The 24,295-nt window shown below is 41.3% G+C and overlaps 6 non-coding genes across 6 annotated transcripts; all 6 read left to right on the top strand.

Annotated features, from left to right (window-relative positions):
• The first annotated feature begins 8,504 nt into the window (after positions 1–8,504).
• Positions 8,505–8,576, top strand: trnas-uga (transfer RNA serine (anticodon UGA)). The gene has a single exon. It is a non-coding gene; the product is annotated as a tRNA-Ser (tRNA).
• A 3,090-nt stretch (positions 8,577–11,666) lies between these two features.
• Positions 11,667–11,738, top strand: trnat-cgu (transfer RNA threonine (anticodon CGU)). Its single transcript has one exon. It is a non-coding gene; the product is annotated as a tRNA-Thr (tRNA).
• A 7,394-nt stretch (positions 11,739–19,132) lies between these two features.
• trnaa-ugc (transfer RNA alanine (anticodon UGC)) lies at positions 19,133–19,204 on the top strand. The gene has a single exon. It is a non-coding gene; the product is annotated as a tRNA-Ala (tRNA).
• Positions 19,205–19,671: 467 nt separating this feature from the next.
• Positions 19,672–19,743, top strand: trnat-cgu (transfer RNA threonine (anticodon CGU)). Its single transcript has one exon. It is a non-coding gene; the product is annotated as a tRNA-Thr (tRNA).
• Positions 19,744–21,420: 1,677 nt separating this feature from the next.
• Positions 21,421–21,492, top strand: trnat-agu (transfer RNA threonine (anticodon AGU)). Its single transcript has one exon. It is a non-coding gene; the product is annotated as a tRNA-Thr (tRNA).
• Positions 21,493–22,631: 1,139 nt separating this feature from the next.
• On the top strand, positions 22,632–22,703 carry trnaa-ugc (transfer RNA alanine (anticodon UGC)). The gene has a single exon. It is a non-coding gene; the product is annotated as a tRNA-Ala (tRNA).
• Positions 22,704–24,295: the final 1,592 nt, after the last annotated feature.

A 24,295-nucleotide genomic window follows, 5' to 3' on the forward strand; every position in this document is an offset into this window, starting at 1 on the left:
GGCATTGTTGTCAAATTTTATGGCGTCATTTTCAAAAACTGAAGTTCATGGGTTCGATCCCAGTCTGTACCTGGTTTAAGAATTGCTGCTATCATTTCATTGTAGTTTCAATGGAGTGGTGTATATAAAAAGTACATTGTATTGATATTGCATTTTATCTGCAAATGAAATGGGATGGAAGCTCAGAGTGGGAGTGCATGCAAAATATGTATGAGGTCCTCGGTTCAATCCCAAGATTCTCCACTGAATTTATTTGTGTGCCAAATTCACATTTACACAACTACTACTTTCCAGAATGTTGATGTAAAATTTGTAGAGTAGCGTGGCATGGTGGCCAAGTAGTAAGGCGTTGGTCTTGTAAACCGAAGATCATGGGTTCAAATCGCTTCCTTGGCTGTATGAAAGACATCTGATATCATGGACCTGTGCTTTTATTGGAGGACTTTGCAGAAAAAGCAAGTTGTATCAATATTGCAACACAGCTATTATAGTAAGGGGATGTATCTCTATGGTAGAGCCAGTACTTTACATGTATGCGGTCCAACGTTAATCCCCAACTTCACTGTTGACTGTATTTAGTTGTTAAATTATCTTTTGCACAACTCCCACTTTCCAGAATGTTGACATTCTCAGAAGGAAATAGATATGCTAAATCATCTGTTTCTGTAAACTGAAGCACATGGGTTCAATCCTTGTTCCACGTTTATGGAAGATAGCTGATATTATGGAAATGTACATTCATTAGAACAGTGTAAAGAAAAGGTAAATTGTATTGATATGACCACTGCGACCTGTATGCTCTAGTCGGCTGGCCCTCGCTACCTATTCGTCACCAGACCCACTGGCTCCAGGTCATCTATAAGTCTATGCTTGGTAAAGCTCCGCCTTATCTCAGCTCACTGGTCACGATAACAACACCCACCCGTAGCACGCACTACAGCAGGTATATCTCGCTGGTCATCCCCAAAGCCAACACCTGCTTTGGCCGCCTTTCCTTCCAGTTCTCTGCTGCCAATGACTGGAACGAATTGCAAAAATCGCTGAAGCTGGAGACTTATATTTCCCTCAATAACTTTAAACTACAGCTATCTGAGCAGCTAACCGATCGCTGCAGCTGTACATAGCCCATCTGTAAATAGCCCACCCAATCTACCTACCTCATCCACATATTGTTTTTATTTACTTTCTGCTCTTTTGCACACCAGTATTTCTATTTGCACATCATCATCTGCTCATCTATCACTCCAGTGTTAATTTGCTAAATTGTAATTACTTCGCTACTATGGCCTATTTATTGCCTTACCTCCTCATGCCATTTGCACACACTGTATATAGACTTTCTTTTTTTCTATTGTGTTATTGACTGTACGCTTGTTTATTCCATTTGTAACACTGTGTTGTTGTTTGTGTCGCACTGCTTTGCTTTATCTTGGCCAGGTCGCAGTTCTAAATGAGAACTTATTCTCAACTGGCCACCTGGTTAAATATATATATTTTTTAAGACAGACAGACAGACAGACAGACAGACAGACAGACAGACAGACAGACAGACAGACAGACAGACAGACAGACAGACAGACAGACAGACAGACAGACAGACAGCGCGTGCCCCGAGCCTGGTAGTTAATGAGATCCCGAGTGACTCTCTCTCTTGCTGTGTGTTTTTATTTGACTAGGCAAGTCAGTTAAGAACAAATTATTATTTACAATGACAGTCTACCCTGGCCAAACCCTATCCCGACCGGTTGTGATACAGCCTGGAATCGAACCAGGGTCTGTAGTGACGCCTCTAGCACTGAGATGCAGTTTCTTAGACTGCTGTGTGTGTGTGTGTGTGTGTGTGTGTGTGTGTGTGTGTGTGTGTGTGTGTGTGTGTGTGTGTGTGTGTGTGTGTGTGTGTGTGTGTGTGTGTGTGTGTGTGTGTGTGTGTGTGTGTGTGTGTGTGTGTGTGAATATCTATTGTGTGTGTGTGTGTGTGTGTGTGTGTGTGTGTCCGTGTGTGTGTGTGTAATAGCCCTATTTGATGGGTCATAACTAGGTGGATGTATCCTACAGGGCTGTGATTATGATCATGACAATCAGAGAGAACAAACAAAATAACATGAGAATAATAATAACAACAACAACAATAATAATTAATTGAATCGAACAATATGTTAATTCACATGACGTCCCACACATTAGCTTCTATCTAGATGTTCCGCTAGCGGAACGTCTGCTCCAATATCCAATGATGGGCGCGAAATACAAATTCCTCTAAAATCCAAAAACTTCAATTTTTCAAACATATGACTATTTTACAGCTATTTAAAGACAAGACTCTCGTTAATCTAACCACACTGTCCGATTTCAAAAAGGCTTTACCGCGAAAGCAAAACATTAGATTATGTCAGCAGTGTACCCAGCCAGAAATAATCAGACACCCATTTTTCAAGCTAGCATATAATGTCACAAAAAACAAAACCACAGCTAAATGCAGCACTAACCTTTGATGATCTTCATCAGATGACACACCTAGGACATTATGTTATACAATACATGCATGTCTGTTCAATCAAGTTCATATTTATATCAAAAACCATATTTTTACATTAGCATGTGACGTTCAGAACTAGCATACCCCCCGCAAACTTCCGGGGAATTTACTAACAATTTACTAAATTACTCACGATAAACGTTCACAAAAAGCATAACAATTATTTTAAGAATTATAGATACAGAACTCCACTATGCACTCGATATGTCCGATTTTAAAATAGCTTTTCGGATGAAGCACATTTTGCAATATTCTAAGTACATAGCCCAGCCATCACGGGCTAGCTATTTAGACACCCACCCAGTTTAGCCTTCACCAAAATCACATTTCCTATAAGAAAAATGGTCTTACCTTTCCTGTCCTTCGTCAGAATGCACTCCCAGGACTTCTACTTCAATAACAAATGTTGGTTTGGTCCCAAATAATCCATCGTTATGTTCCATCAGCGACGTTTTGTTTGTGCGTTCTAGACACTATCCGAAATGGTAAATCAGGGTTACGAGCATGGCGCATAACGTGACAAAAATTTTCTAAATATTCCATTACCGTACTTCGAAGCATGTCAACCGCTGTTTAAAATCAATTTTTATGCAATTTATCTCATAGAAAAGCGATAATATTCCGACCGGTAATCTGCGTGTCTGTAAACAGAGGGAAAAACCGAAAGGCGGGGGCGGGGCAGGTCACACGCCTAAGCCTTTGTCCGCTGATAGACCACTTAGCAAAAGCTCTCGTGTGTTTCAGCCAGGGCTTTGAATTACGTCATTCCTGTTTTTTAAGGGCTCTGAGAGCCCATTGGAGATGTGGGAAGTGTCACGTAACAGCAGAGATCCCTTGTAATAGATAGAGAGAATCAACAAGGGGAAGAAATGTTCAGACAGGGTACTTCCTGAACAGAACCTTCTCAGGTTTTTGCCTGCCATAGGAGTTCTGTTATACTCACAGACACCATTCAAACAGTTTTAAAACTTTGGAGTGTTTTCTATCCAAAGCTAATAATTATATGCATATTCTAGTTTCTGGGCAGGACTAATAATCAGATTAAATCGGGTACGTTTTTTATCCAGCCGTGAAAATACTGCCCCCTAGCCATAAGAGGATAACAACAACAATAATAATTCATTGAATCGAACAATATGGTAATTCACATTATAAATCCCACACATTAGCTACCTCTCGGCTCCTCGCTGACAACAGCACCACCCTGTGGTCAAATCCACACAGTACACTAACACACAGAATCATATGTGAGACAACACCACCACCCTGTGGTCAAATCCCCACATTACACTAACAGCACAGGATCATATGTGAAACATCAGCACCACCCTGTGGTCAAATCCCCACATTACACTAACAACACAGGATCATATGTGAAACATAAGCACCACCCTGTGGTCAAATCCCCACATTACACTAACACACAGAATCATATGTGAGAAAACAGCACCACCCTGTAGTCAAATCCCCACATTACACTAACACACAGAATCATATGTGAGGCAACAGCACCACCCTGTGGTCAAATCCCCACATTACACTAACACACAGAATCATATGTGAGACAACAGCACCACCCAGTGGTCAAATCCCCACATTACACTAACAACACATTAGCTTCCTCTCGGCTCCTCGTTGAAGACTCGTCCTACATCGTAACGAGCTGGTAGAACTGTTAAAGAACATGAACGGGAAACTGAGTCTGTTTCAAGACGTACATTTCATAGATCTACGTTCGTTGATGGCATAATAATTGTAACATAAATGTGTTTTAAAACATGACACTTGCTACGGCATACGCTCTAGAATATCCTACCAAATGAAAGATAATGGAATATATTATTATAGCCTGCTATCCAGGCTGTATCACAACGGGCCGGGATTGGGAGTCCCACGGGGGCGGCGCACAATTGACCCGGCGTCGTCCGGGTTGGGCCGGTGTTAGGCGGTCATTGTAAATAAGAATTTGTTCTTAATTGACTTGCCTAGTTAAATAAAGGTTAAATAAATAAAAAAAAGTTTTAACAAATAAACATAACCGGTTTAGTCTTCAATATTTTCCAGTTTCCTGGACCCACGTTCTGTCTAACGCTGGCTAAAAACATTTACAATGGAGAATAACTAGACAAACCAGGACAACAATACATCATAGTCTATATGGAGGATCAATAACTACACAACAATACATCATAGTCTATATGGAGGACCAATAACTACACAACAATACATCATAGTCTATATGGAGGATCAATAACTACACAACAATACATCATAGTCTATATGGAGGATCAATAACTACACAACAATACATCATAGTCTATATGGAGGATCAATAACTACACAACAATACATCATAGTCTATATGGAGGATCAATAACTACACAGTAATACATCATAGTCTATATGGAGGATCAATAACTACACAACAATACATCATAGTCTATATGGAGGATCAATAACTACACAACAATACATCATAGTCTATATGGAGGATCAATAACTACACAACAATACATCATAGTCTATATGGAGGACCAATAACTACACAACAATACATCATAGTCTATATGGAGGATCAATAACTACACAACAATACATCATAGTCTATATGGAGGATCAATAACTACACAACAATACATCATAGTCTATATGGAGGATCAATAACTACACAACAATACATCATAGTCTATATGGAGGATCAATAACTACACAACAATACATCATAGTCTATATGGAGGATCAATAACTACACAACAATACATCATAGTCTATATGGAGGACCAATAACTAGACAACAATACATCATAGTCTATATGGAGGATCAATAACTACACAACAATACATCATAGTCGATATGGAGGACCAATAACTACACAACAATACATCATAGTCGATATGGAGGACCAATAACTACACAACAATACATCATAGTCTATATGGAGGATCAATAACTAGACAACAATACATAATAGTCTATATGGAGGATCAATAACTACACAACAATACATCATAGTCTATATGGAGGATCAATAACTACACAACAATACATCATAGTCTATATGGAGGATCAATAACTACACAACAATACATCATAGTCTATATGGAGGATCAATAACTACATTGATTTCTTCTCTTCTCTCTTTCTGTTTGTTTGTAGTTTCTCACTGTTTGAATTAGCAGGTGATATTATTAGCCTCTGATCTGTGTGTGTGAGAGAGAGAGAGAGAGACAGACAGAAAGAGAGACAGAAAGAGAGAGACACACACACATACACAGACAGACAGACAGACAGACAGACAGACAGACAGACGAGTCCCCTCAGCAAGCTGGTCCTGGGGCTCTGTTCACAAACACAAACACACCCCACAGAGCCCCAGGACAGCAACACAATTAGACCCAACCAAACCATGAGATAACAAAAAGATAATTACTAGACACATTGGAAAGAGTTAACAAAAAAATAACAGAGCAAACTAGAATGCTATTTGTCCCTAATCAGAGAGTACACAGTGGCAGAATACCTGACTCTCAAGAGAAGACAGGCTATATGCAACACTGCCCACAAAATGAGGTGGAAACTGAGCTGTACTTCCTAACCTCCTGCCAAATGTGCGACCAGTTAATTCATATTGTATGTTGTAGTCTGTCCAAGAGGGGAATCACACAATCACACATGCTTTTGTTACTTCTAGGCTGGACTACTGCAATGTTCTACTTTCCGGCTACCCGGATAAAGCACTAAACAAACTTCAGTTAGTGCTAAATACGGCTGCTAGAATCCTGACTAGAACCAAAAAATTTGATCATATTACTCGAGTGCTAGCCTCCCTACACTGGCTTCCTGTTAAGGCAAGGGCTGATTTCAAGGTTTTACTGCTAACCTACAAAGCATTACATGGGCTTGCTCCTACCTATCTTTCCGATTTGGTCCTGCCGTACATACCTACACGTACGCTACGGTCACAAGACGCAGGCCTCCTAATTGTCCCTAGAATTTCTAAGCAAACGGCTGGAGGTAGGGCTTTCTCCTATAGAGCTCAATTTTTATGGAATAGTCTGCCTACCCATGTGAGAGACGCAGACTCAGTCTCAACCTTTAAGTCTTTACTGAAGACGTATCTCTTCAGTAGGTCCTATGATTAAGTGTAGTCTGGCCCAGGAGTGTGAAGGTGAACGGAAAGGCTGGAGCAACGAACCGCCCTTGCTGTCTCTGCCTTGCCGGTTCCCCTCTTTCCACTGGGATTCTCTGCCTCTAACCCTATTACAGGGGCTGAGTCACTGACTTACTTGTGTTCTTCCATGCCGTCCATGGGAGGGGTGCGTCACTTGGGGGCTGTGCTTTGGCAAAGTGGGTGGGGTTATATCCTGCCTGTTTGGCCCTGTCCGGGGGTATCATCGGATGGGGCCACAGTGTCTTCTGATCCCTCCTGTCTCAGCCTCCAGTATTTATGCTGCAGTAGTTTATGTGCCGGGGGGCTAGGGTCAGTCTGTTTCATCTGGAGTATTTCTCTTGTCTTATCCGGTGTCCTGTGTGAATTTAAATATGCTCTCTCTAATTCTCTCTTTCTCTCTTTCTTTCTTTCTCTCAGAGGACCTGAGCCCTAGGACCATGCCTCGGGACTACCTGGCATGATGACTCCTTGCTGTCCCCAGTCCACCTGGCCATGCTGCTGCTCCAGTTTCAACTGTTCTGCCTGCGGCTACGGAACCCTGACCTGTTCACCGGACGTGCTTGCTGCACCCTCGACAACTACAATGATTATTATTATTTGACCATGCTGGTCATTTATGAACATTTTAACATCTTGACCATGTTCTGTTATAATATCCACCCGACACAGCCAGAAGAGGACTGGCCACCCCTCATAGCCTGGTTCCTCTCTAGGTTTCTTCCTAGGTTTTTGGCCTTTCTAGGGAGTTTTTCCTAGGGAGTTTTTCCTAGCCACCGTGCCTCTTTCACATGCATTGCTTGCTGTTTGGGGTTTTAGGCTGGGTTTCTGCACAGCACTTTGAGATTTCAGCTGATATACGAAGGGCTATATAAATCAATTTGATTTGATTTGATTTGATCCCCATATTGTTTTTATTTACTTTCTGCTCTTTTGCACACCAGTATTTCTACTTGCACATCATCATCTGCTCATCTATCACTCCAGTGTTAATTTGCTAAATTGTAATTACTTCGCTACTATGGCCTATTTATTGCCTTACCTCCTCATGCCATTTGCACACACTGTATATTGACTTTCTTTTTTTCTATTGTGTTATTGACTGTACGCTTGTTTATTCCATTTGTAACACTGTGTTGTTGTTTGTGTTGCACTGCTTTGCTTTATCTTAGCCAGGTCGCAGTTCTAAATGAGAACTTGTTCTCCACTAGCTTACCTGGTTAAATTAAGATGAAATAAAATAAAAAAAGAAAAAAAAATTCTTTCGCAGAAAAGGGATGTAGCTCAGTGGTAGAGCGCATGCTTTGCATGTATGAGGTCCTGGGTTCAATCTCCAGCTTCTCCATTGAAATTATTGCATTGACCCAACTCCTACTTTACAGAATGTTGAAATTCTAAGCAGGAAACAGAGATGTGCTAAATAATTTGGTCTTGTAATCTGAAGAACATGCGTTCAATCCCTGTTTGTACATTCATAGAACAGACGTGGCATTGTTGGCGTCATTTTCAAAAACTGAAGTTCATGGGTTCGATCCCAGTCTGTACCTGGTTTAAGAATTGCTGCTATCATTTCATTGTAGTTTCAATGGAGTGGTGTATATAAAAAGTACATTGTATTGATATTGCATTTTATCTGCAGATGAAATGGGATGGAAGCTCAGAGGGGGAGTGCATGCAAAATATGTATGAGGTCCTCGGTTCAATCCCAAGATTCTCCACTGAGTTTATTTGTGTGCCAAATTCACATTTACACAACTACTACTTTCCAGAATGTTGATGTATAATTTGTAGAGTAGAGTGGTATGGTGGCCAAGTGGTAAGGCATCGGTCTTGAAAACCAAAGATCATGGGTTCAAATCCCGTCCGTGCCTGTATGAAAGACATCTGATATCATGGACCTGTGCTCTTATTGGAGGACTTTCCAGAAAAAGCAAGTTGTATCAATATTGCAACACAGCTATTATAGTAAGGGGATGTATCTCTATGGTAGAGCCAGTACTTTACATGTATGCGATCCAATGTTAATCCCCAACTTCTCTGTTGAGTGTATTTAGTTGTTAAATTATCTTTTGCACAACTCCCACATTCCAGACTGTTGACATTCTAAGAAGGAAATAGATATGCTAAATCATCTCTTTCTGTAAACTGAAGCACATGGGTTCAATCCTTGTTCCACGTTTATGGAAGATAGCTGATATTATGGAAATGTACATTCATTAGAACAGTGTAAAGAAAAGGTAAATTGTATTGATATGACCACTGCGACCTGTATGGTCTAGTCGGCTGGCCCTCGCTACCTATTCGTCACCAGACCCACTGATTCCAGGACATCTATAAGTCTATGCTAGGTAAAGCTCCGCCTTATCTCAGCTCACTGGTCACGATAACAACACCCACCCGTAGCACGCGCTCCAGCAGGTATATCTCACTGGTCATCCCCAAAGCCAACACCTCCTTTGGCAGCCTTTCCTTCCAGTTCTCTGCTGCCAATGACTGGAATGAATTTCAAAAATCGCTGAAGCTGGAGCCTTATATTACCCTCACTAAATTTAAACATCAGCTATCTGAGCAGCTAACCGATCGCTGCAGCTGTACATTGGTCATCTGTAAAAAGCCCACCCAATCTACCTACCTCATCCACATATTGTTTTTATTTACTTTCTGCTCTTTTGCACACCAGTATTTGTACTTGCACATCATCATCTGCTCAACTATCACTCCAGTGTTAATTTGCTAAATTGTATTTACCTCACTACTGTCATGACGTTGGCCTCTTTGGGTACAGGAAGGACAGTTGACCCCCCTCCCCTTTGTACCATCACCCAACCTACCTTCCCCCCCAACCCAGGGTTGTAAAAATTCCAAGAGGAGAATCTTCTACAACATGTTTCATAGAGAGACAAAGGAATTTCTTCCAACTCATAGAATTGGAGAACCTAGCGACATGTGTGTTCTGGAGAAGATATGGAAGATTGATGAAGACTCCAGCTACGAACTGATCCGCTTGGTACAATTTTGTGATACTCAGAAGAGACAATATAGCCATATTACCCTAAAACGGTCTACATGATAGCCTCAGCGATGAGACTGAATCCACATGGTTGTATACAATGTATTATTAAGGATAAAGCTATTTGTAATACATTGAGATGCTATGTACTGATGTTAATGTGATAGAATTATATTTCTGTAACCAAGTCTAGCTCAGTCATAGGCACGCCCCCAGGGACACATACAGGACCAGGCGTCATTTGACAAGCCTGTTCTCTGGGCCCTATAAAACACCCCCTGATTTACATTTCTAGAGACCAGGCCTCCACTCCATCGTGAGTTTGGCCCAGAGGTTTGACCAGCCAAGTATTCTACTGAAAGTGAACCATACCACGTGGTTAACTTTTAGACTATCGATATCGACAGAATAAGAACAAGTCTTTGATATTAATTATTAGTCTGCAGCTAAGTAAATTATATCATCGAACGCGAAGACCAACCACATCCATTCTATGACGACATTCATGAATGTCGCTCTGACAGATCCATTCTAACCGAGAGAGAGAGAGAACGCTGACAAACTCTCCATCAGAACAAAACTCTCCAACAAGAATCCCGACGACACATGAGCGTAAATATATATTGATTGCAAAGGTTCCCGAATGAGTGAGCCTTCAATTGGCAATTGTTAATATTAATGAACTCTGTGTAACTTCTCAGCTTACCGTTTTATGACCCATTGTCTAACAGACCAGCCATGCTTGTTAGCCAGTAGGGCACATTCCTCTACCCATCATTGGTGACGATAATTACTGTTTGTATGTTTTCTGTTAATTACTTAGTGTAGTAAATAAATGATTTTAAGACAATTGATGTATGGATGATTTTAGTAAAGACTGGGTTCGTGCAGATAACCAAGAATTACAACTTTCCTGATGAGACTGAAACAACATACGGGTTAAGATTGACTGCTATCGATGTAAAATATTACTAAGTATTTTAAGAGTTTATTCAGAGGATAACAGCTCTATAAACGTTCTTCTGTGGTGCCCCGACTTTCTAGTTAATTACATTTACATGATTAGTTTAATCAGGTAATATCAATTACAGAGAAATAATTTTATAAGTTAGCATGTCATATCACTTAATCCGGCATAGCCAAAGACACGACACTACCATGGCCTATTTATTGCCTTACCTCCTCATGCCATTTGCACACACTGTATATAGACTTTCTATTTTTCTATTGTGTTATTGACTGTATGCTTGTTTATTCCATTTGTTACTCTGTCTTGTTGTTTGTGTCGCACTGCTTTGCTTTATCTTGGCAAGGTCGCAGTTCTCAACGAGAACTTGTTCTCCACTAGCTTACCTGGTTAAATTAAGATGAAATAAAATTTAAAAAAGAAACATTTTTTTCTTTACCAGAAAGGAGATGTAGCTCAGTGGAAGAGCGAATGCTCTGCATGTATGAGGTCCTGGGTTCAATCCCCAGCTTCTCCATTTAAAATTATCGCATTGACCAAACTCCTACTTTACAGAAAGTTGAAATTTTAAGCAGGAAACAGAGATGTGCTAAATAATTTGGTCTTGTAATCTGAAGAACATGCGTTCAATCCCTGTTTGTACATTTATAGAACAGAAGTGGCATTGTTGATAACTTTTATGGCGTCATTTTCAAAAACTGAAGTTCATGGGTTCGATCCCAGTCTGTACCTGGTTTAAGAATTGCTGCTATCATTTCATTGTAGTTTCAATGGAGTGGTGTATATAAAAAGTACATTGTATTGATATTGCATTTTATCTGCAAATGAAATGGGATGGAAGCTCAGAGGGGGAGTGCATGCAAAATATGTATGAGGTCCTCGGTTCAATCCCAAGATTCTCCACTGAGTTTATTTGTGTGCCAAATTCACATTTACACAACTACTACTTTCCAGAATGTTGATGTATAATTTGTAGAGCCGAGTGGCATGGTGGCCAAGTGGTAAGGCGTCGGTCTCGTAAACCGAAGATCATGGGTTCAAATCCTATCCGTGCCTTTATGAAAGACATCTGATTTCATGGACCTGTGCTTTTATTGGAGGACTTTGCAGAAAAAGCAAGTTGTATCAATTTTGCAACGCAGCTATTATAGTAAGGGGATGTATCTCTATGGTAGAGCCAGTACTTTACATGTATGCGGTCCAACGTTAATCCCCAACTTCTCTGTTGAGTGTATTTAGTTGTTAAATTATCTTTTGCACAACTCCCACTTTCCAGAATGTTGACATTCTAAGAAGGAAATAGATATGCTAAATCATCTGTTTCTGTAAACTGAAGCACATGGGTTCAAGCCTTGTTCCACTTTTATGGAAGATAGCTGATATTATGGAAATGTACATTCATTAGAACAGTGTAAAGAAAAGGTAAATTGTATTGATATGACCACTGCGACCTGTATGCTCTAGTCGGCTGGCCCTCGCTACCTATTCGTCACCAGACCCACTGGCTCCAGGTCATCTATAAGTCTATGCTAGGTAAAGCTCCGCCTTATCTCAGCTCACTGGTCACGATATCAACACCCACCCGTAGCACGCGCTACAGCAGGTATATCTCGCTGGTCATCCCCAAAGCCAACACCTGCTTTGGCCGCCTTTCCTTCCAGTTCTCTGCTGCCAATGACTGGAACGAATTGCAAAAATCGCTGAAGCTGGAGACTTATATTTCCCTCAATAACTTTAAACTACAGCTATCTGAGCAGCTAACCGATCGCTGCAGCTGTACATAGCCCATCTGTAAATAGCCCACCCAATCTACCTACCTCATCCACATATTGTTTTTATTTACTTTCTGCTCTTTTGCACACCAGTATTTCTATTTGCACATCATCATCTGCTCATCTATCACTCCAGTGTTAATTTGCTAAATTGTAATTACTTCGCTACTATGGCCTATTTATTGCCTTACCTCCTCATGCCATTTGCACACACTGTATATAGACTTTCTTTTTTTCTATTGTGTTATTGACTGTACGCTTGTTTATTCCATTTGTAACACTGTGTTGTTGTTTGTGTCGCACTGCTTTGCTTTATCTTGGCCAGGTCGCAGTTCTAAATGAGAACTTATTCTCAACTGGCCACCTGGTTAAATAAAGGTGAAATATATATATTTTTTAAGACAGACAGACAGACAGACAGACAGACAGACAGACAGACAGACAGACAGACAGACAGACAGACAGACAGACAGACAGACAGACAGACAGACAGACAGACAGACAGACAGACAGACAGACAGACAGACAGACAGACAGACAGACAGACAGCGCGTGCCCCGAGCCTGGTAGTTAATGAGATCCCGAGTGACTCTCTCTCTTGCTGTGTGTTTTTATTTGACTAGGCAAGTCAGTTAAGAACAAATTATTATTTACAATGACAGTCTACCCTGGCCAAACCCTATCCCGACCGGTTGTGATACAGCCTGGAATCGAACCAGGGTCTGTAGTGACGCCTCTAGCACTGAGATGCAGTTTCTTAGACTGCTGTGTGTGTGTGTGTGTGTGTGTGTGTGTGTGTGTGTGTGTGTGTGTGTGTGTGTGTGTGTGTGTGTGTGTGTGTGTGTGTGTGTGTGTGTGTGTGTGTGTGTGTGTGTGTGTGTGTGTGTGTGTGTGTGTGTGTGTGTGTGTGTGTGTGTGTGTGTCCGTGTGTGTGTGTGTGTGTAATAGCCCTATTTGATGGGTCATAACTAGGTGGATGTATCCTACAGGGCTGTGATTATCATCATGACAATCAGAGAAAACAAACAAAATAACATGAGAATAATAATAACAACAACAACAATAATAATTAATTGAATCGAACAATATGTTAATTCACATGACGTCCCACACATTAGCTTCTATCTAGATGTTCCGCTAGCGGAACGTCTGCTCCAATATCCAATGATGGGCGCGAAATACAAATTCCTCTAAAATCCAAAAACTTCAATTTTTCAAACATATGACTATTTTACAGCTATTTAAAGACAAGACTCTCGTTAATCTAACCACACTGTCCGATTTCAAAAAGGCTTTACCGCGAAAGCAAAACATTAGATTATGTCAGCAGTGTACCCAGCCAGAAATAATCAGACACCCATTTTTCAAGCTAGCATATAATGTCACAAAAAACAAAACCACAGCTAAATGCAGCAATAACCTTTGATGATCTTCATCAGATGACACACCTAGGACATTATGTTGTACAATACATGCATGTCTGTTCAATCAAGTTCATATTTATATCAAAAACCATCTTTTTACATTAGCATGTGACGTTCAGAACTAGCATACCCCCCGCAAACTTCCGGGGAATTTACTAACAATTTACTAAATTACTCACGATAAACGTTCACAAAAAGCATAACAATTATTTTAAGAATTATAGATACAGAACTCCACTATGCACTCGATATGTCCGATTTTAAAATAGCTTTTCGGATGAAGCACATTTTGCAATATTCTAAGTACATAGCCCAGCCATCACGGGCTAGCTATTTAGACACCCACCCAGTTTAGCCTTCACCAAAATCACATTTCCTATAAGAAAAATGGTCTTACCTTTCCTGTCCTTCGTCAGAATGCACTCCCAGGACTTCTACTTCAATAACAAATGTTGGTTTGGTCCCAAATAATCCATCGTTATGTTCCATCAGCGACGTTTTGTTTGTGCGTTCTAGACACTATCCGAAATGGTAAATCAGGGTTACGAGCATGGCGCATAACGTGACAAAAAATTTCTAAATATTCCATTACCGTACTTCGAAGCATGTCAACCGCTGTTTAAAATCAATTTTTATGCAATTTATCTCGTAGAAAAGCGATAATATTCCGACCGGGAATCTGCGTGTCTGTAAACAGAGGGAAAAACCGAAAGGCGGGGGCGGGGCAGGTCACACGCCTAAGCCTTTGTCCGCTGATAGACCACTTAGCAAAAGCTCTCGTGTGTTTCAGCCAGGGCTTTGAATTACGTCATTCCTGTTTTTTAAGGGCTCTGAGAGCCCATTGGAGATGTGGGAAGTGTCACGTAACAGCAGAGATCCCTTGTAATAGATAGAGAGAATCAACAAGGGGAAGAAATGTTCAGACAGGGTACTTCCTGAACAGAACCTTCTCAGGTTTTTGCCTGCCATAGGAGTTCTGTTATACTCACAGACACCATTCAAACAGTTTTAAAACTTTGGAGTGTTTTCTATCCAAAGCTAATAATTATATGCATATTCTAGTTTCTGGGCAGGACTAATAATCAGATGAAATCGGGTACGTTTTTTATCCAGCCGTGAAAATACTGCCCCTTAGCCATAAGAGGATAACAACAACAATAATAATTCATTGAATCGAACAATATGGTAATTCACATTATAAATCCCACACATTAGCTACCTCTCGGCTCCTCGCTGACAACAGCACCACCCTGTGGTCAAATCCACACAGTACACTAACACACAGAATCATATGTGAGACAACACCACCACCCTGTGGTCAAATCCCCAACTTAACACTAACAACACAGGATCATATGTGAAACATCAGCACCACCCTGTGGTCAAATCCCCACATTACACTAACAACACAGGATCATATGTGAAACATAAGCACCACCCTGTGGTCAAATCCCCACATTACACTAACACACAGAATCATATGTGAGAAAACAGCACCACCCTGTGGTCAAATCCCCACATTACACTAACACACAGAATCATATGTGAGGCAACAGCACCACCCTGTGGTCAAATCCCCACATTACACTAACACACAGAATCATATGTGAGACAACAGCACCACCCAGTGGTCAAATCCCCACATTACACTAACAACACATTAGCTTCCTCTCGGCTCCTCGTTGAAGACTCGTCCTACATCGTAACGAGCTGGTAGAACTGTTAAAGAACATGAACGGGAAACTGAGTCTGTTTCAAGACGTACATTTCATAGATCTACGTTCGTTGATGGCATAATAATTGTAACATAAATGTGTTTTAAAACATGACACTTGCTACGGCATACGCTCTAGAATATCCTACCAAATGAAAGATAATGGAATATATTATTATAGCCTGCTATCCAGGCTGTATCACAACGGGCCGGGATTGGGAGTCCCACGGGGGCGGCGCACAATTGACCCGGCGTCGTCCGGGTTGGGCCGGTGTTAGGCGGTCATTGTAAATAAGAATTTGTTCTTAATTGACTTGCCTAGTTAAATAAAGGTTAAATAAATAAAAAAAAGTTTTAACAAATAAACATAACCGGTTTAGTCTTCAATATTTTCCAGTTTCCTGGACCCACGTTCTGTCTAACGCTGGCTAAAAACATTTACAATGGAGAATAACTAGACAAACCAGGACAACAATACATCATAGTCTATATGGAGGATCAATAACTACACAACAATACATCATAGTCTATATGGAGGATCAATAACTACACAACAATACATCATAGTCTATATGGAGGATCAATAACTACACAACAATACATCATAGTCTATATGGAGGATCAATAACTACACAACAATACATCATAGTTTATATGGAGGATCAATAACTACACAACAATACATCATAGTCTATATGGAGGATCAAAAACTACACAACAATACATCATAGTCTATATGGAGGATCAATAACTACACAACAATACATCATAGTCTATATGGAGGATCAATAACTACACAACAATACATCATAGTCTATATGGAGGATCAATAACTACACAACAATACATCATAGTCTATATGGAGGATCAATAACTACACAACAATACATCATAGTCTATATGGAGGATCAGTAACTACACAACAATACATCATAGTCTATATGGAGGATCAATAACTACATTGATGTCTTCTCTTCTCTCTTTCTGTTTGTTTGTAGTTTCTCAATGTTTGAATTAGCAGGTGATATTATTAGCCTCTGATCTGTGTGTGTGAGAGAGAGAGAGAGAGAGAGACAGACAGAAAGAGAGACAGAAAGAGAGAGACACACACACATACACAGACAGACAGACAGACAGACAGACAGACAGACAGACAGACAGACAGAAGAGTCCCCTCTGCAAGCTGGTCCTGGGGCTCTGTTCACAAACACAAACACACCCCACAGAGCCCCAGGACAGCAACACAATTAGACCCAACCAAACCATGAGATAACAAAAAGATAATTACTAGACACATTGGAAAGAGTTAACAAAAAAATAACAGAGCAAACTAGAATGCTATTTGTCCCTAATCAGAGAGTACACAGTGGCAGAATACCTGACCACTGTGACTGACCCAAACCTAAGGAAAGCTTTGACTATGTACAGACTCAGTGAGCATAGCCGTGCTATTGAGAAAGGCCGTCGTCGGCAGACATGGCTCTCAAGAGAAGACAGGCTATGTGCAACACTGCCCACAAAATGAGGTGGAAACTGAGCTGTACTTCCTAACCTCCTGCCAAATGTGCGACCAGTTAATTCATATTGTATGTTGTAGTCTGTCCAAGAGGGGAATCACACAATCACACTTGCTTTTGTTACTTCTAGGCTGGACTACTGCAATGCTCTACTTTCCGGCTACCCGGATAAAGCACTAAACAAACTTCAGTTAGTGCTAAATACGGCTGCTAGAATCCTGACTAGAACCAAAAAATTTGATCATATTACTCCAGTGCTAGCCTCCCTACACTGGCTTCCTGTTAAGGCAAGGGCTGATTTCAAGGTTTTACTGCTAACCTACAAAGCATTACATGGGCTTGCTCCTACCTATCTTTCCGATTTGGTCCTGCCGTACATACCTACACGTACGCTACGGTCACAAGACGCAGGCCTCCTAATTGTCCCTAGAATTTCTAAGCAAACGGCTGGAGGTAGGGCTTTCTCCTATAGAGCTCAATTTTTATGGAATAGTCTGCCTACCCATGTGAGAGACGCAGACTCAGTCTCAACCTTTAAGTCTTTACTGAAGACTTATCTCTTCAGTAGGTCCTATGATTAAGTGTAGTCTGGCCCAGGAGTGTGAAGGTGAACGGAAAGGCTGGAGCAACGAACCGCCCTTGCTGTCTCTGCCTTGCCGGTTCCCCTCTTTCCACTGGGATTCTCTGCCTCTAACCCTATTACAGGGGCTGAGTCACTGACTTACTTGTGTTCTTCCATGCCGTCCATGGGAGGGGTGCGTCACTTGAGTGGGTTGAGTCACTGACGTGGTCTTCCTGTCTGGGTTGGCGCCCCCCCTTGGGTTGTGCCATGGCGGAGATTTTTGTGGGCTATACTCGGCCTTGTCTTCGGACGGTAAGTTGGTGGTTGTAGACATCCCTCTAGTGGTGTGGGGGCTGTGCTTTGGCAAAGTGGGTGGGGTTATATCCTGTCTGTTTGGCCCTGTCCGGGGGTATCATCGGATGGGGCCACAGTGTCTTCTGATCCCTCCTGTCTCAGCCTCCAGTATTTATGCTGCAGTAGTTTATGTGCCGGGGGGCTAGGGTCAGTCTGTTTCATCTGGAGTATTTCTCTTGTCTTATCCGGTGTCCTGTGTGAATTTAAATATGCTCTCTCTAATTCTCTCTTTCTCTCTTTCTTTCTTTCTCTCAGAGGACCTGAGCCCTAGGACCATGCCTCGGGACTACCTGGCATGATGACTCCTTGCTGTCCCCAGTCCACCTGGCCATGCTGCTGCTCCAGTTTCAACTGTTCTGCCTGCGGCTACGGAACCCTGACCTGTTCACCGGACGTGCTTGCTGCACCCTCGACAACTACAATGATTATTATTATTTGACCATGCTGGTCATTTATGAACATTTTAACATCTTGACCATGTTCTGTTATAATATCCACCCGGCACAGCCAGAAGAGGACTGGCCACCCCTCATAGCCTGGTTCCTCTCTAGGTTTCTTCCTAGGTTTTTGGCCTTTCTAGGGAGTTTTTCCTAGGGAGTTTTTCCTAGCCACCGTGCCTCTTTCACATGCATTGCTTGCTGTTTGGGGTTTTAGGCTGGGTTTCTGTACAGCACTTTGAGATTTCAGCTGATATACGAAGGGCTATATAAATCAATTTGATTTGATTTGATCCCCATATTGTTTTTATTTACTTTCTGCTCTTTTGCACACCAGTATTTCTACTTGCACACCATCATGTGCTCATCTATGACTCCAGTGTTAATTTGCTAAATTGTAATTACTTCGCTACTATGGCCTATTTATTGCCTTACCTCCTCATGCCATTTGCACACACTGAATATAGACTTTCTTTTTTTATATTGTGTTATTGACTGTACGCTTGTTTATTCCATTTGTAACTCTATGTTGTTGTTTGTGTCGCACTGCTTTGCTTTATCTTGGCCTGGGTTGCAGTTCTCAATGAGGACTTAGTTTTCCACTCGCTTACCAGGTTTATTAAAGGTGAAATAAAATAAAATAAGATTTTTTTTTTTTCTCTGCCAGAAAGGGGATGTAGCTCAGTGGTAGAGCGCATGCTTTGCATGTATGAGGTCCTGGGTTCAATCCCCAGCTTCTCCATTTAAAATTATTGCATTGACCCAACTCCTACTTTACAGAATGTTGAAATTTTAAGCAGGAAACAGAGATGTGCTAAATAATTTTGTTTTGTAATCTGAAGAACATGCGTTCAATCCCTGTTTGTACATTTATAGAACAGAAGTGGCATTGTTGCCAACTTTTATGGCGTCATTTTCAAAAACTGAAGTTCATGGGTTCGATCCCAGTCTGTACCTGGTTTAAGAATTGCTGCTATCATTTCATTGTAGTTTCAATGGAGTGGTGTATATAAAAAGTACATTGTATTGATATTGCATTTTATCTGCAAATGAAATGGGATGGAAGCTCAGAGGGGGAGTGCATGCAAAATATGTATGAGGTCCTCGGTTCAATCCCAAGATTCTCCACTGAGTTTATTTGTGTGCCAAATTCACATTTACACAACTACTACTTTCCAGAATGTTGATGTATAAATTGTAGAGTAGAGTGGCATGGTGGCCAAGTGGTAAGGCGTCGGTCTCGTAAACCGAAGATCATGGGTTCAAATCCCGTCCGTGCCTGTATGAAAGACATCTGATATCATGGACCTGTGCTTTTATTGGAGGACTTTCCAGAAAAAGCAAGGTGTATCAATATTGCAACACAGCTATTATAGTAAGGGGATGTATCTCTATGGTAGATCCAGTACTTTACATGTATGCGGTCCAATGTTAATCCCCAACTTCTCTGTTGATTGTATTTAGTTGTTAATTTAGCTTTTGCACAACTCCCACTTTCCAGAATGTTGACATTCTAAGAAGGAAATAGATATGCTAAATCATCTGTTTCTGTAAACTGAAGCACATGGGTTCAATCCTTGTTCCACGTTTATGGAAGATAGCTGATATTATGGAAATGTACATTCATTAGATCAGTGTAAAGAGAAGGTATATTGTATTGATATGACCACTGCGACCTGAATGCTCTAGTCGGCTGGCCCTCGCTACCTATTCGTCACCAGACCCACTGGCTCCAGGTCATCTATAAGTCTATGGTAGGTAAAGCTCCGCCTTATCTCAGCTCACTGGTCACGATAACAATACCCACCCGTAGCACACGCTCCAGCAGGTATATCTCACTGGTCATCCCCAAAGCCAACACCTCCTTTGGCCGCCTTTCCTTCCAGTTCTCTGCTGCCAATGACTGGAACGAATTGCAAAAATCACTGAAGCTGGAGACTTATATTTCCCTCACTAACTTTTAACATCAGCTATCTGAGCAGCTAACCGATCGCTGCAGCTGTACATAGCCCATCTGTAAATAGCCCACCCAATCTACCTACCTCATCCACATACTGTTTTTATTTACTTTCTGCTCTTTTGCACACCAGTGTTTCTACTTGCACATCATCATCTGCTCATCTATCACTCCAGTGTTAATTTGCTAAATTGTAATTACTTCGCTACTATGGCCCATTTATTGCCTTACCTCCTCATGCCATTTGCACACACTGTATATAGACTTTCTTTTTTCTATTGTGTTATTGACTGTACGCTTGTTTATTCCATTTGTAACACTGTGCTGTTGTTTGTGTCGCACTGCTTTGCTTTATCTTGGCCAGGTCGCAGTTCTAAATGAGAACTTGTTCTCCACTAGCTTACCTGTTTAAATAAAGATGAAATAAAATAAAAAAAATAAACATTTTTTTTTTGCCGGAAAGGGGATGTAGCTCAGTGGTAGAGCGCAAGCTTTGCATGTATTATGTCCTGGGTTCAATCCCCAGCTTCTCCATTTAAAATTATTGCATTGACCCAACTCCTACTTTACAGAATGTTGACATTTTAAGCAGGAAACAGAGATGTGCTAAATAATTTGGTCTTGTAATCTGAAGAACATGCGTTCAATCCCTGTTTGTACATTCATAGAACAGAAGTGGCGTTGTTGCCAACTTTTATGGCGTCATTTTCAAAAACTGAAGTTCATGGGTTCGATCCCAGTCTGTACCTGGTTTAAGAATTGCTGCTATCATTTCATTGTAGTTTCAATGGAGTGGTGTATATAAAAAGTACATTGTATTGATATTGCATTTTATCTGCAAATGAAATGGGATGGAAGCTCAGAGGGGGAGTGCATGCAAAACATGTATGAGGTCCTCGGTTCAATCCCTAGATTTTCCACTGAGTTCATTTGTGTGCCAAATTCACATTTACACAACTACTACTTTCCAGAATGTTGATGTATAATTTGTAGAGTAGAGTGGCATGGTGGCCAAGTGGTAAGGCGTTGGTATAGTAAACCGACGATCATGGGTTCAAATCCCGTCCGTGCCTGTATGAAAGACATCTGATATCATGGACCGGTGCTTTTATTGGAGGACTTTGCAGAAAAAGCAAGTTGTATCAATACTGCAACACAGCTATTATAGTAAGGGGATGTATCTCTATGGTAGAGCCAGTACTTTACATGTATGCGGTCCAACGATAATCCCCAACTTCTCTGTTGAGTGTAATTAGTTGTTAAATTATCTTTTGCACAACTCCCACTTTCCAGAATGTTGACATTCTAAGAAGGAAATAGATATGCTAAATCATCTGTTTCTGTAAACTGAAGCACATGGGTTCAATCCTTTTTCCACGTTTATGGAAGATAGCTGATATTATGGAAATGTACATTCATTAGAACAGTGTAAAGAAAAGGTATATTGTATTGATATGACCACTGCGACCTGTATGCTCTAGTCGGCTGGCCCTCGCTACCTATTCGTCACCAGACCCACTGGCTCCAGGTCATCTATAAGTCTATGCTAGGTAAAGCTCCGCCTTATCTCAGCTCACTGGTCACGATAACAACACCCACCCGTAGCACGCGCTACAGCAGGTATATCTCACTGGTCATCCCCAAAGCCAACACCTCCTTTGGCCGCCTTTCCTTCCAGTTCTCTGCTGCCAATGACTGAAACGGATTGCAAAAATCGCTGAAGCTGGAGACTTATATTTCCTTCACTAACTTTAAACATCAGCTATCTGAGCAGCTAACCGATCGCTGCAGCTGTACATAGCCCATCTGTAAATAGCCCACCCAATCTACCTACCTCATCCACATATTGTTTTTATTTACTTTCTGCTCTTTTGCACACCAGTATTTCTACTTGCACATCATCATCTGCTCATCTATTACTCCAGTGTTAATTTGCTAAATTGTAATTACTTCGCTACTATGGCCTATTTATTGCCTTACCTCCTCATGCCATTTGCACACACTGTATATAGACTTTCTTTTTTTCTATTGTGTTATTGACTGTACGCTTGTTTATTCCATTTGTAACACTGTGCTGTTGTTTGTGTCGCACTGCTTTGCTTTATCTTGGCCAGGTCGCAGTTCTAAATGAGAACTTGTTCTCCACTAGCTTACCTGGTTAAATAAAGATGAAATAAAATTAAAAAAAGAAACATTTTTTCTTTCCCAGAAAGGGGATGTAGCTCAGTGGTAGAGCGCATGTTTTGCATGTATGAGGTCCTGGGTTCAATCCCCAGCTTCTCCATTTAAAATTATTGCATTGACCCAACTCCTACTTTACAGAATGTTGAAATTTTAAGTAGGAAAAAGAGATGTGCTAAATAATTTGGTCTTGTAATCTGAAGAACATGCGTTCAATCCCTGTTTGTACATTCATAGAACAGAAGTGGCATTGTTGGCAACTTTTATGGCGTCATTTACAAAAACTGAAGTTAATGGGTTCGATCCCAGTCTGTACCTGGTTTAAGAATTGCTGCTATCATTTCATTGTAGTTTCAATGGAGTGGTGTATATAAAAAGTACATTGTATTGATATTGCATTTTATCTGCAAATGAAATGCCTTCCTCTCCATCTTAAATAAGCATGCCCCTTTCAAGAAATTTAGAACCAGGAACAGATATAGCCCTTGGTTCTCCCCAGACCTGACTGCCCTTAACCAACACAAAAATATCCTGTGGCGTTCTGCATTAGCATCGAACTGCCCCCGCTATATGCAACTTTTTAGGGAAATTAGAAACCAACACACACAGGCAGTTAGAAACGCCAAGGCTAGCTTTTTCAAACAAAAATTTGCTTCGTGCAACTCCAACTCTAAAAAGTTCTGGGACATTGTAAAGTCCATGGAGAATAAGAACACCTCCTCCCAACTGCCCACTGCACTGAGGATAGGAAACTCTGTCACCACCGATAAGCCCACTATAATTGAGAATTTCAATAAGCATTTTTCTACGGCTGGCCATGCTTTCCACCTAACTACCCTACTGCATTCAACAGCACTGCACCCCCCACAGCTACTCGCCCAAACCTCCCCCATTTCTCCTTCTCCCAAATCCATTCAGCTGATGTTCTGAAAGAGCTGCAAAATCTGGACCCCTACAAATCAGCTGGGCTTGACAATCTGGACCCTTTCTTTCTAAAATTATCTGCCGAAATTATTGCAACCCCTATTACTAGCCTGTTCAACCTCTCTTTCGTGTCGTCTGAGATTCCCATAGATTGGAAAGCAGCTGCTGTCATCCCCCTCTTCAAAGGAGGTGACACTCTTGACCCAAATTGCTACAGACCTATATCCATCCTACCTTGCCTTTCTAAGGTCTTCGAAAGCCAAGTCAACAAACAGATTACCGACTATTTCGAATCCCACCGCACCCTCTCCGCTATGCAATCTGGTTTCAGAGCTGGTCATGGGTGCACCTCAGCCACGCTCAAGGTCCTAAACGACATCGTAACCGCCATCGATAAGAAACAATACTGTGCTGCCGTATTCATTGACCTGGCCAAAGCTTTTGACTCTGTTAATCACCACATCCTCATCGGCAGACTTAGTAGCCTTGGTTTCTCAAACGATTGCGTCGCCTGGTTCACCAACTACTTCTCTGACAGAGTTCAGTGTGTCAAATCGGAGGGCCTACTGTCTGGACCTCTGGCAGTCTCTATGGGGGTACCACAGGGTTCAATTCTTGGGCCAACTCTTTTCTCTGTATACATAAATGATGTCGCTCTTGCTGCTGGTGAATCTCTGATCCACCTCTACGCAGACGACACCATTCTGTATACTTCTGGCCCTTCTTTGGACACTGTGTTAACAACCCTCCAGACGAGCTTCAATGCCATTC

This window comes from Salmo trutta, unplaced genomic scaffold, assembly GCF_901001165.1.
Source record: "Salmo trutta unplaced genomic scaffold, fSalTru1.1, whole genome shotgun sequence".
In the NCBI taxonomy this organism is placed as follows: Eukaryota; Metazoa; Chordata; class Actinopteri; order Salmoniformes; family Salmonidae; genus Salmo; species Salmo trutta.